The sequence below is a fragment of the Mastacembelus armatus genome, chromosome 21 (genome assembly GCF_900324485.2).
Source record: "Mastacembelus armatus chromosome 21, fMasArm1.2, whole genome shotgun sequence".
Lineage (NCBI taxonomy): Eukaryota > Metazoa > Chordata > Actinopteri > Synbranchiformes > Mastacembelidae > Mastacembelus > Mastacembelus armatus.
In genome coordinates, this window is record NC_046653.1 from 2,836,363 (window position 1) to 2,849,854 (window position 13,492).

At 39.1% G+C, this 13,492-nt stretch overlaps 1 protein-coding gene across 1 annotated transcript in view; it reads left to right on the top strand.

Moving 5' to 3' along the window:
• Positions 1 to 7,644: 7,644 nt before the first annotated feature.
• gli2a (GLI family zinc finger 2a) overlaps positions 7,645 to 13,492 on the top strand; it is an 83,545-nt gene continuing 77,697 nt past the window's right edge. Inside the window, exon 1 of the mRNA XM_026294661.2 lies at positions 7,645 to 8,127. The gene's annotated coding sequence lies outside the window, so the exon portion shown is untranslated. The remainder of the gene's footprint in view (positions 8,128 to 13,492) is intronic.

Here is a 13,492-nt window from a genome sequence, read left to right on the forward strand (position 1 = left end):
AAAACACTGAACCAGTGCCCTGTGGCATCACCTGAGATGCACTGAAATTTGTATCTCTGCTACACCTCTGTGAATCCATGGACAGATAAAACTATGAATCACAGGAAGCTTTAAGGACCAGCAGCTGATAAGTTAAATTACGCTAATGTGTCAAACTGGTTGGTCTAATTTCAAAAAGCTTGTTCTTGTCCAAGAACTAAAGAGTCTAAGTTGTAATTTAGACCAACCAAGACGCCTTCCTCCATTTCTGTCTGGAAAACCAGCAAACACCCACCACACTAACTGAAATCTAAGAACTAAGCAGATGTTGCTAAAACTGCCTTAGGTCTAGCTGTGTGTTTGTTGTTTTCTCAATCATATCAGTGCCAGAGATCCCTGAAGATTACACAGAGGCCCCACACATACAGGGCAGGTCTTGCAATGATTGTGTTTGTTTGATACCTTCTCCTGCTGTTAAATTTAGAAAAAGAAGTCACCCTCTCCAGATATGTTTGTAATATTGTTAAAGTAGGTCTAAAATTAAACCCCAGGACCCAAGATTCACTGTGTGACAAGTGATTTTTGGTCATTAATTAATTGCAAACTTGTTTTGTAATATGCACCATTAAAGTTGCTTATGAGATAATGAGGCCCCTGGTACAGATATGTATCTTATTTCTACACAGGAGTAAAATAGCCATCCTTAAAAGAACAGAAAAAAACAATGAATAATGTAGTTATGTTTTTTGCATCTATGTGTGGTCATTTTGCATCTCTTTTTGGTTAGTTTGCATCGTTCTGTAGACAATTACATCTCTTTTTCTTGTTCCTTTGTTTTCTTCCTTTATCATCAAATTCTGACATTGGAAATGTGGAAAGGGGTGTTCTATCTGACACATTTCTGTTACGGTGTACCATATTTAAGACAGCTCTTTTCTGGTCTTACAGACTGAGACATACTCTAGTGAACTATAGCAAATAGTTTTATTCCATCATATGATTACAGTTTGGTTTCTTAACCTCAAGGCCAAACATAATAAATGGAGCACTATAGTTAGTCAACAGAGTACATGCACAACAGTGAGGGGAAGTAATGAGGGGATCAAGAGGGACCTATAGTTCATTTTAGCTCAGAACCTCCTGGCAGGTTAATCCAGCCCTGGTTATGTACACATCACACATCAAAGAGTGAGAAAAGGTACAGAGTGGATGTGTCACCATACACAATTTGTACAGTGAAAAGCTAACTTCTACAGGATACAGCATCGCTGGTTCTAATATTCAATTTAGGGCTGAGACTTCTCATGAGGAATCAAAGTTCTCAGATGTGGCACAGTTGAACCTCTTATTTCATTCCACATTCTTGCCCATAAGTTTGATTAGATATGTTTATATTATTTTTTTTTTTATGTTATTATTTCTGTAATTAATTAATCTCCAATAACACATTAACATCCCAGCCCTAATTAAAAAAATAAAATAAAATAATAAACAGAAACCCAACAATTCCCTTATGAGCAAGCACTTGGCGACAGTGGAGAGGAAAAACTCCCTTTAACGGAAGAAAAAACCTCCAGCAGAACCGGGCTCAGTTTGGGCGGCCATCTGCCTCGACCGGTTGGGGTGAGTGGATAGAGCAGAGAGAAAAGAACAGCAACAATAAACAACAAATAGACACTGAATGTTGGTGGGGCCAGAAACTGTATATCAGTATATGTGTATGTATGTACGTAGGTATATGTAATGTGTATAAAGCTTAATATCAAAACTAAAACTTAAGCTGAATATTGTGAATTGGGGATTTTTATTAAAATTGGTTATAAAATCATTAGAATATCAAAGCAACAAGCTAAAAAGAATTATTGTTCATGGCTGTAAAAGTTGTGACATAAAACCACTGGTAAAACCAGATCACTGGTACCTCCTAGTGTTTATTGTAGGTAATGCACCTGACATTTGTTCATAAATCTGAGTAAGAAACTTAACTGAGCACACACAGTAAAAGTACATTTATTACTTCTATAAAAAACAAACACTGGCTCCAGCTGTAAACTTCTCTCTAATGTGTGATTTTGTTACTTCTCTGTCCCATAACAACTGGGGAAACTTTTTAGTGGATCATTTGGCGACATCACAGAACTCCCTCATGGATTCCTCCCCTGAGAGAGGTTGTTAATGTGTGATTAGTGGCTGGGGTGTGTGTTGATGTCTGATGCTCTTCCATATGCTACACTGCCATGACTCAGAAAGGCAGACTGGGCCATGAGTCAGAGAAGACAGGGCACTTGTGGCCTGCTGTTGCCAGCTCACTCAGCCAGCAGTGACTGGTGCAGTGAGATTATACCCTGACAACAGCTGTATCTGCTTCAATCTGCGGTCACCAGTCTGGACCTCCAGTGACCAGAGGTACATTCTTATGGTCCTCATAGTGAAGGTGAAGGAAAATCCCAGGCAAAGTCATATTTGAGAGAAGAAGCCATGTACATCTTCTTGTAAAGGAAAGTCAAACTAGTGATTGAAACTCTTGGCAGTCTTGAAGTTTAGCATGACATTTTTCCACCTGCTGAATTCCCAACAACCTCAATGATGATAATTTCTTGACCACTTCCCCTAGTTAAGCAAACAAAATGCTTGGACCGGATGTTATAGCCTGGGTCCTTTGCTGTTGACTGTTAGTTGCTGAGGGAGACAACACCCTCCCTCCACTTTAGGCTCCCTCCCAAAGCTTTGAAGTGGTGGTGGATTGTGTGCAAACAACCTAAACCTCCCTGTGGCAAACACTGTGATTTACCACCCAAGGCAAGGAAATGGCTACGGTTCTATTCCGTTTATAGGGTTGTTTTGTAGCTTTTGGACCTCTGGATGGACACTCTTTTGTAGTGAGCACTTTGAGAATGCTGGAGCCAGAGCAAATGCCAGGTCAGCCACCTAACTGAGGCTTACAAGCTCAGGACAATTATGTCAAGTATTAAGAGTAAAAGTACAGGCCTGAAACTCACACTGTTACGGCTGTGGTCAAGACATCTAAAGCCCAAATGTCATGGAATTCAGAGGTTAGATACTGCTCTTTCTGTTTATAGATTAAACCATCACTTCTAAGGCATTTTCAGCAATGTAAATTATAAACACTATAAAACTAGTAACCTATAAAGTTAGTATTATTATTATTGGTGGGTGCTAATTTTATTCCTATAAACCTGAAATCTTTGGATACAAGAAATTTAAACAAACATCTTAACTTGTGAAAAAGTGCAAAGTAAAAACACCAATCCCTGTAGCTATATTTTTCTGTAATTCTTGGCAGGTAATCCTGGGGTATATGTGGTACACAAGTACATCTATTTCTATTTACTACTGCATTTCAGAGGGACATAATGTGCTTTGTACTTTGTACATTGCATTTATTTGTCAGGTAGTTACCATTTTTGTCCATTTAACAAGGAAATGATATACTGAATCTCAACACGTTCCACAGGTTTTTCATGTCACACCTGTCTACATGTAAAATAAATATGACTTTAGCTGTGTGGTGCTCTAAACTTTTATCAGAAAGCTTTTCCTTCATGCTACAGAATTTACTGGTTGAGTCTTAATGTGAATCAACTGCAAAACTTTGAAATGTCATTAGAGGGCAGCATTTTCTAAGAAATCCATGTTATCTTCAACTAAATATAATGTAATTCTTCAAAGTGAGAAAATGGTTTCCTTCTCAACTAAAGAAGTTAGTTTTTTACTTAAAAAAAAAACAGAGCACTATGGCATCCTCAACAAGGGGGTTTCAAGAAAAGGGGGGATTACCAGATACTTCTGTGACATAATAAAATACTTTTTTTCTCTAATTATAGCTTTGTTGTGAAACACCAGATACTTTCATATCAGATACCGTTTTAAACCAGCAAAACCCTTTAAAATAAACAATTTGCAAAGTAAATATAAATCTTTTAAAGCCAGAACCTCTGATGAGGAGTCATAAAAACACATGTCTTTGAGGGTCACAAGTCTGTTATATTACTCATGCAATACAATAGTAGTATCACAATATGTTATTACACCAACAACATAGTATTAACAGTATTAACTGAATAGTTACATTTGTATCTAATCATTATTTTACATTTTTACTTATACAATTTTACTTTCTCTTAACCCTTATCTTTAAATGCACTAACAACATGAACCTTTTTATTCTTCTTGTAACACACAGCATAAGGCTGGCCAGCCTGCTGCCGTGAGAAAACACTGCAAGGGCTGCTGTCAAGGGCACAGAGAGGGTTGTTGAATAGGCGGCCAGGAGTTCAGTAATGGGCAGATAAGAGGACAAAGTCACTACTGTACTCCTACAATGGGCTGCCTTGCTTACTTCACTTACCTCATCCATTCTACATGGATGTAGGTGAAGTTGATCTTATTTTATGGAAAGTCTGTGGACAGAGGGGGCTGTATGTTATACAGTAAACCCATCTGAGGCAAATATGTGATTTGAGGAGGTATAAAAAATAAAACTTGACTGACTCATCAATTACCATCTGAAAAACCATTGTTTTGTTTTCTAAGTCATTGGCTACATCATATGTATTTACTAGAACTAAAACACTGGTCAACATAGGGAATCAGTTTACCACAAATAAATAAATTACAAAAATAAAAGCATTAAAACACTTAAATAGACAAATTTTGCTTACAGATGTCCTGGCACATTATCATTATATTAAAATCATGACTCGATTATCACAAAACTGGAAGAGCATTTTTGAATTTGTTTTAGATGACCCATTAACATGGACAATAAGGTCAGTTAAAAAGTATGTAGCCCATGAACATTTGGGTAAATAAGAAGTCAGGCTGCATATGTTATCACAAAAGAATGCATGTGGTAATAAAAACTATAATTGTATAGTTCCCTATCAGACTTCTAATAATGGTGTCACTTCTTCTCGCCTCTTCACCTCCATTCTTTTTCTCCTGCTACCTTTCTGATTTTCTGTCCAACAGCTTTATTGCCTGTATTTTCCAGCTACATTCTTCTATTCCAATCACAAAAGCCCAGCAAGCTCATTAAAATTCCTGCTTATAAGGCCATAGTAGCATGGGAGAGCAAGCCAGTGAACCTGACACTGGCAGTCACCCTCTTTTGAGGACATGCACAGTCACATAGGCACAGAGAAGGCACGGGCTGGTTTAAGGGTCGGCATTTAGGCATGATGCAGCTGCAAAGACAGACAATAGGTGGCAGCACCTTAAACCCTAAAGCCAATAAGGCCTGCCAGTACTTTCTGAGACTCCATCATCTAGCCACCTCTTTTTTGCCATGTCTCTTGTGGGGTTGATCATGTGTTTGAAATGCTGTTTGAAAAGAACCAAAGAATAAATGCTGTGCAGTTTGAGTCGGTGTATCCTTGCTGAGTTTGAGATGCTAAACTGCCTCACAGAGTGTTTTTGTATGCATGTATATGCAGAGTACATGTGACTGACAGGCATTCTAACACCATGAGAGAAGTAGTGGTGAATGAATGAATGAACGAATGAATGAATGAATGTGGAGGCTGCTGATTACTCAGACGTATGCAACAGTATTTAAGACATATAGGTACCACCTATTCAAAGGTATTTGAAACCAATTTGGTTCCACCTTCAGCAAAGTGCCTAAATATTTTCCCCCACCTCACACAGTTGCACAGTTATGTGGTCATCTCTGGGCTCTGTGGTTCAGCACATTCAGTTTGAAATAAAATAAATACTTCCATAAAAATAACAAGTGTCAGATTTGAGGAGGCTTACATTAGTACTGAAAGAACAGTGTGGGAGATATAACCATTATAACATGTAGAGCCCAAAGTGTAGAGGTCCAAAAGTAATTGGACACTGCTGAATGTTTCTTTTGCAGCTGTGTGTAGTTTCATGCAAAAAAGAGCTCAGCTGTGGCTCAAAGTTGACTGAGAGTTAAGAGTTTGTATTTAGATTGAGGTGCAGTGCTGTGTGCATATAAGGAGTAAACTGTACCAATGTGCTGTATCATAAGGAGACGTCATGACCAGAACTTGCAGGATTCACCACTCACCACAAGATATAAACCCCTGGTAATTGTTAAATGCATAAAGGACAGTTTGGAGTTCACCAAAATAAGCAAAAGGATAGTGATAGGGGCCTGGAACAGACTTCTACAGACTGACGAAACTAAAATCAAAAGTATCAAAATAATAATCCATCCAACTAAGCTGCATTCCTCTGTTGAGGAGCAGACTTAAGGCAGAGAAACCACAACCAGCAGAAGGAGGGTGCAGTGATGGGAGAGCATCAACAGAGAAGATACACAGTGTCTGCTCACAGGGGCCCAAGAAGGATTTTCCACCAAACATTAAATTAGTTTGTCTTCATGTGTAACTGCAGTTCAGCTGAAATATTAAAATTGTACAAACATAAAAAATAAGCTGTATTATTAGCACCATCTCTCCTCTCAAGCAAGAGGTGTGTGTACTTCAATACAGTTAAACATCAAATTAAGTAGCGTGAGCTAGTTTGTGCTCTCCACTGGTTCATGTGAAATTCAAATGTTACAGTAATAATGTTGTGTTATCACGAAGTGGTTTGAATAAAATATGTTACTGTGAAATAATACAGTAATATGTTGTGGATGCAACAATAATTTACTGCATTTGCATCAATTTCACAGTAAAATTCTAAATTACAATAGTTTAGCTACTGTAAATATTACAGTTAATACCTGTGAATTGCCAATAGGTACTGTAGTTTATTGTGAAATATTACCGGTAAATATTGTGAAATCCTGATAATAGTTTACAGTGCTACTCAAACATCGGACACTATAGGGTTAAATCACACACAGTTCCTAATGTTTTTTTCAGTTTTTCTATTATCAGTTATCATTTTACTGCACTACAAAAGGCTTGTTGCCACTGGTGACTGTGCATACTAAGATTTTACATCCAAAACATATCGTCATTGTATATAATATGACACACTGTTAGAGTTTACTTTACCCAACTGTATTCAAACAGTTTATTCTGTTTATTCTACATCATTATGATCATTTTAAATGCAGCAGCACATACAGGTTTACTTAAATCTACAGCAACACATAAATGTTTATGTGCAACATATTGCTGTGTGCTGCTCCTGCTGCAGCCCTGAGTTTCCAACTAGGATGGAAAAGCCTGGATGGGAACAAACAAAGCATGAATTATGATGATGGTTTGCTGTCTACTTTTCAAATAAACAAAATGTGGCTTTAAGTACAGGGCTTGCATGTATTTGTTGGTGAGTATGAGGTTGGTTTGTTGAAGATCAGAGTGTCTTGAATATCCGTCCACCCACTCACAGAATCACAGCTTCTAAAGAAAAAAAAATACAATTAGAGCTCCAAGAGCTCTTTCCCAGCTGCAAAAAGTTGTCAACAAAAACACTACAATTGTAACTGATTTACATGTGAGGGTTTAAGCTCCAGTGGACATTCTTAAACTGTATAAAGTCAGTGAGAATCGACCAATAAATGAAACTTTATCTAACTTTTCCCGTCTGCAACTGCTGGATTGAGTTAGCCCGGCCCATCTGGTGCAGCAAATGGCCCAACTCACCAGGGAGCAAGGGGAGTGAGAAAGGAGGAGATGGTAATGTGGGGAAGGAGAGGGGAAGGGGGTTGGATTGAAAACAGATCAGCAGCCTGAAGATCTCAACACCACCGCGTGTCTCTGCAACAACTACCGAGGGAAGTCAAACCGTTTTGAGTTCCAAAGTTTTACGACTTCTCCAGAAAAAAAAAGAAATAAACAGAAAACCAGTTTTTACCTATGATGTTAGTTTTGCTGAATAAGCGCGCAAAGCACGCACGCAAGAGCGCACCTCTTGGAGAAGATGGATTGTAAGAAAAAGTTAGACACGATTTGTGCTCCGCACTGAATCCGGGACAGAGGGGGAGGTAATGCCGTGCAAACTCTGCGTGTCTCAAAACTTTTCTTAACCCGGTTCATGGAGTTTCGCGTCAAATCGGGAGAGGCTTGTTTGAGCGTTTTGCGTTTGGTAGCGGTGCCAGCTTAGTTCTAGTTTACAAGAATCCGAGTCCAGGCAAAGTTTTCCTCAGACAAAAAGAGTGGAAGAGGCTCCCCTTCGAAGTGAGGAGGGACGGCAGTGAAGGTAAGGAAACTTGTGTATATGCTTTTTTAAATTCACACTGCACGGGCTGGGAGAAAAAGATTGTACTGGCGTGTTTCTCTTCCTCTCCTGTTTTCTGTTGCGTTGCGTGTCAGCGGCAGATGAGGCTTAGGCCAGCTCCACATCTCATTTGCACTTTGAACTTATCTGACACAGGAATCCAAAAAATTTTTGTCCTGAAACGTGATCCATATGGGAAGAGATGTGATCAGAAAGCCCGGCGCCAATCCCACTACATAGCTTTTAATAGTTTAACATGGCTGTTGTGATGTCCCAAACAGTCAAGCTGGACGTTCATTTTTCTGCTTCATTTTAAGACATTAAACCTTCTGAAAACCACACAAATGTAACTATATAAAGGGAAACATTTTCTTCACCCTTTCACATTGTTTAAGCTTTTGATGATTACATTTAACAAACTACAATCTCATTCACGCACTCCTCACTTTCAGAGCACTTTACTTGTTTAATCTCTTAATGCTACAAATGAAGGAAAGAAAGCATCAGGCAGAAAGTGTGAGGAATGCAGTAGCAGCACAGACACATTAGTGCCTCTGACAGGGCTGTGGGAGATGTGTACTTATTGTTGAAAGATTCAGAGTTTACTGTTTGCTCTCCAGCCTGAGCAGTCAACAAACACTTGACGCCTTTGTGGGGCCCTTAAAGCAGATATATTTGTTGTTGGCTTTTTACTATCTAACAGGCGCTGCTAATGATCTCCAAAGTGATGTGTGAACTTACATGTATAAAACCCACATTTTTGTTAGATGTTTTGGCCCACATATTAGTGAAAAAGAAACTCCCGTTTTTCATACAAGTCACATTCGAGAACCAAATGTGTGCTTGGATAATGTTTTCTTTTTGCATGGTGATGAAAGACAGTAACAGAAAAGCTGGAGATTTATTTAAGATCAGGAAGAAATGAAGACTTCAAGAATAATATAAGGAAGTGCAAAAAGAGAATAAAATGTGTAAAACTTTTAAATCATTTGATATTTATCATTTTTATAATGTGTGTTTTCTGCTTCACATGATGACAAACCCTGTCAGTTCTGAGGTGATTTAAATGAGAAAAAAATAAAGAAAAACTTTTAGTGCATTTGCCTATTGTGATGAATGAAGAGTTCCAACAGTTAGGGCCTATGGAGGGTGAAAGGAGTAAAGAATGGATGAGCCTATTCAGCTCATTCAGCTTCAGTTCAGGGGCTCCGCTTTGCAGTGTTCAGAGACCCATAGTGGCCATGTCACTTTCATCTCCACAGCCCAGCCCTGTGTGCTGTTGTATGTATGCTGCTGTAGCCCCTATTTTCACACATCGCCTCTGTGCACAGGCCCCACCAGGCCTGTTTCTTTTTTGCTTCTTTTCTGGAAGTCCGCAAAAAATTTAATGAACCAAATACTGCAAAAAGAAAGACAGGGATGTGTGTGTGTGTGTGTTGGAGAGGTATAGGCCATGAGAAGGAGGTGAAGGTGGAAAAGGAGGAGGGGGTACAGCATTTTCTTCTTCTTTTTTTTTTTTTTTAGAAAGCAAATACCGATGAAGTCTAGCGTACAGAGACAGAGAGGAGGGTTGGAGGAGAGGGTGAAGAGGGTGAAGTCTGAGTGAGTCTGAGGAGGGGGAGGATCACTCTCCCACCATCACCACCAGCACCCCCCTCCTCCTCCTCCTACACCACAACCACCCACTCTTGCAGAGCAAACTCCTTCAACCCCAAGTCATCCCACTGTGACTCTCATTTCACTGAGCTTAGTACTGTACATTATACTGTACCAGTGAAGCCATCACCTCGTCAGCATCAGCCATCAGGAAAAAGAGCCCTGTGTGTATGTATGTGTGGGAGGGGGGCATTAGGTGTGGAGGGAGGCTTTTGGGGCCTTGGCAGTTCAGCTGAAAAATGTTTGCACTGGAATTTAGTGGCTATAGATCAAGGGAAGCTGCTGCTTTCTCCCCTCAGACAAGTAAATGTAATGTAAATGTCTGACCTGCTGCGGAATATGTTGTGGATAGGTCAGCAGTAGGTTTCCTACAATGTACAGTACTGCAGCAGTTTTAGGCTCTAAAAATACATCTACAAAAGGAATGCTTTTAATATTAGTCACATAAATTGTTTTCATTTATAAATTAGGTTCATACAAAGTGCAGTAAGTGGATCCAAACCTAAATCTAATCAGTATCTGCAGCTCTCCCCTTTGCCCATAAACCAGCAGCAGGTCTCTCTGGTTTGACCTGCTCAGTTTCTCCTGGTACTTTGCAGCACCTTGGAAAAGCTGTTGCAGTTCTTCTGTAGATTAAGGCTGTCCCAGTGAAACACTCTCTTCATATGATCCCAGACTGACTCCACACTGCTGAGATCAGGTCTCTGTGGGGGTCAGACCATCTGCTGCAGGAGTCCTGGTTCTTCTTGCCCCTGAAAATAGCTCTTCATGAACTCTAGTGGGTACTTCATGGCCTTGTTGTCCTGCACAGTGGGATGCACTATGAACTTGGGATAAATCAGACACCCGATGGTGTTGTGTGATAAGAATCTAAAACATCTAAACTGCCTAAAACGTCTGCACAGTATGGCTGACTGAAAATATTTGTGTACATTAAACTCATTGTCAATGTGTTCTGAAGTCAACTCTTGTATCGGTCTATCAACTTTTCTCACAACAATTAGTAATTTTCTACAGTTTCCATAATGGAGTAACTTCATACAACCCTTATCAAATGAATGTTTGGCTGTGGATGGTCGAGTAGAATATGCAAGAAATCTTTCTGTCTAAAGAAGACTTGACCAGATGCTGTAGCACGTCTTCTGGCTGCTGTGCATTTTCTGGTTTAATGAAGATCTAGGAATCAGTATCTCTCCCTATTAGAGCTCATTTTCACTTTTAGAAAACAGTAAAAAAGTGTTAGCATAGCACTGCAAACAATGACTAAATGAGATTCTGACTAATTTGAGCCATTAAGGGACTGTAACTAACATGTATTCTAAGTAATTAATCTGGCAATCTTTTAAATGCATTTTTTTTAAATGCATTTTTGAGTGTAAAATCATCACAAATTTCTAAATCATATTAATTTCATCAGAAAATCCTGAAAATGAAGTCATGGCGAGGCCTTAAATTGTTGGTTCACTTCACCCAAGCATATTCAAATTAAAATCAAATGAAATGCAAATGAAAGCAGATGTTTTTAAAAAATGAATATGATTGTAGTATCAGCATTCCAAGTGGGACTCTTCTCTGAACAGTGAGACCTTGCATCCACAGAGGAGGAGAGGGCTGTGCAAGAATGAATTAATGAGACTTTAATGGCCATTTAGTTGGCTGTAAAAGGCAGCTATGTGTCGAGCGATGCCACCATGATCAGCCTGCACTTCAGATGGAGGGAAGAGTGTCAGAGGGAGAACGAGAGATGGTCACTTACATTTATCTGTAGAGCCCTTCACTGAATCCTTTGGCATGAGGACACCACAGGACAATCCCTGCTTATTTTAACGCCTGTTGTGTCACTCCCCTCAGGGCATCCTGTTCATTCTCAATCAAGTGTGTGAGGTTAAAGAGGCTTGTATCATATCCAGGTTAGTGGAGGGCAGTTGCACATTTTGCCCCCCTCATGCTTCCCCTCTTGATACACTGCTATGAGTGGGCACTTGAGTTCCGAGCACAGAAACTGAGGTCATGCTGGATTGTAGTACTGCCGTCAAAAGAGCGCATTGACACTGTATGGTCTCTAAAAACACAGATGTTGCCAGAAAACGAAGTGGAGGCTGATGCACCTTTAACAAGCCGCTTTAATAGCTGTTGGGTAAAATAACTGACAAGCTCATTAGGAGCCGAGTGACCTCATCAATCACTGAAAGCACTTCCCTCCATCTAAAGCAGAACTGCACAATTGCAGTGGAAATAGGTTTTCTTGGGAAAACTAAAATTTCTAAGCCTTGAAAAAAGGCCTGACAACCTTCTACTTATGCCTATGCCTCTGTGGTGTAGTTCTTAAACTGCAGTAGAAGAAACAGAAGACCACATCCAGCTCCACTGTCTCCAAAAAGGGAAGAAAAACTTACATGGATTGAGTCTTGTATACAGTGAGCCCTGTGTGATGGACAGTGTGTCATCACCAGCACTGGACAGAGATCTTCCCATTAAGTTCTGGACACACTCCTTAACTCACATACTGAGTCATCGGAAACTAAATTTCCCAAAAGTGTTTTACCAGTAACATCATCATTGTCTATCAGCCTACAAAGGAACAATAGTGGTTGTAGCTCTGGGGTCTTCTGGGAAACCCTGCCCAGGTCACAGGAGGTCAGTTCATTTGTAGGAGGGGGATGGTGAGACTCATTTCATTATCTCAACACAAGATAAACTCTGTGGACAGTGGATTGTAACTGGTTGCTTTTTTGATCCCAGCACTGTAAATACTTACTGTTGTGTTTTTACATTATATGTCATTTCAAAGGTCTAAAAAATGTCAGGATTTAGATTAAAATAACAAAAAAACATGATGCAAAATAAACATCTCTGCATACTCTCAGCATTAAATGCTATTACTTGAAAACAACGAAATCACAATTTATGCTTGTGCTTGTACAATTAAAAAACTTATTTTTTTATGTAAGAAAAGAAGATGAGAAAAAAGAAGAAAATAGAGCTTGTTGTGTCAAGCCAACTATCTACTGTTGGTAGAAATAGTTATTTTTAGTTATTAGTTATGTTTATTAGTAAATCAATGGAAAGTTATTAATAAAGAAAAAAAAATCTGGCACTATGGGGTTTGAAAAACATTTACAAGGCTTCTATAGCCAGCTCCTCATCTCTGTCTGAGTCCAGTGGCAGTTAAGTTACACTGTGGGTAGCGACCAGGGCCCATATTCACAAAGCTTCTTAGAATTCTTTCAGAGAGCTCCTATCTTAGCCTAAAAAGTCTTAGCTGGGAGTTCTAGACTAAAAGTGATTTAGGAAACTTCTCAGAGCAACTCTGAGTAAGGAAAGTACAAAAACCTTTATCTTAGTGAAGAGGTGTGGTTGACCCCATTGCTAGGGAAAGCATTTCAAGGACTGTGATTGGTTGATCAAAAATCTGTTAAGGTCTTTGTGAAAATATGTGATATATGATATGATGATATGATAATAGAAGGAACAGTGAAATCATAAAATGTTTGTATTAAGAAATGTATAATCATGAATACAGGCTACAAAGTTTCTGTTATAGGCTAAATGTCCTCATTAATTAAAACAGCCAAATGTTGAAAATGTTTCTACCAATTTCCACACGGTAGTTACTATATTTAAGTGCTTACATTTGTTTACCATACTGATTTTAATACTTGTAATCCATTTGAGATTGGGAGCAAAATGA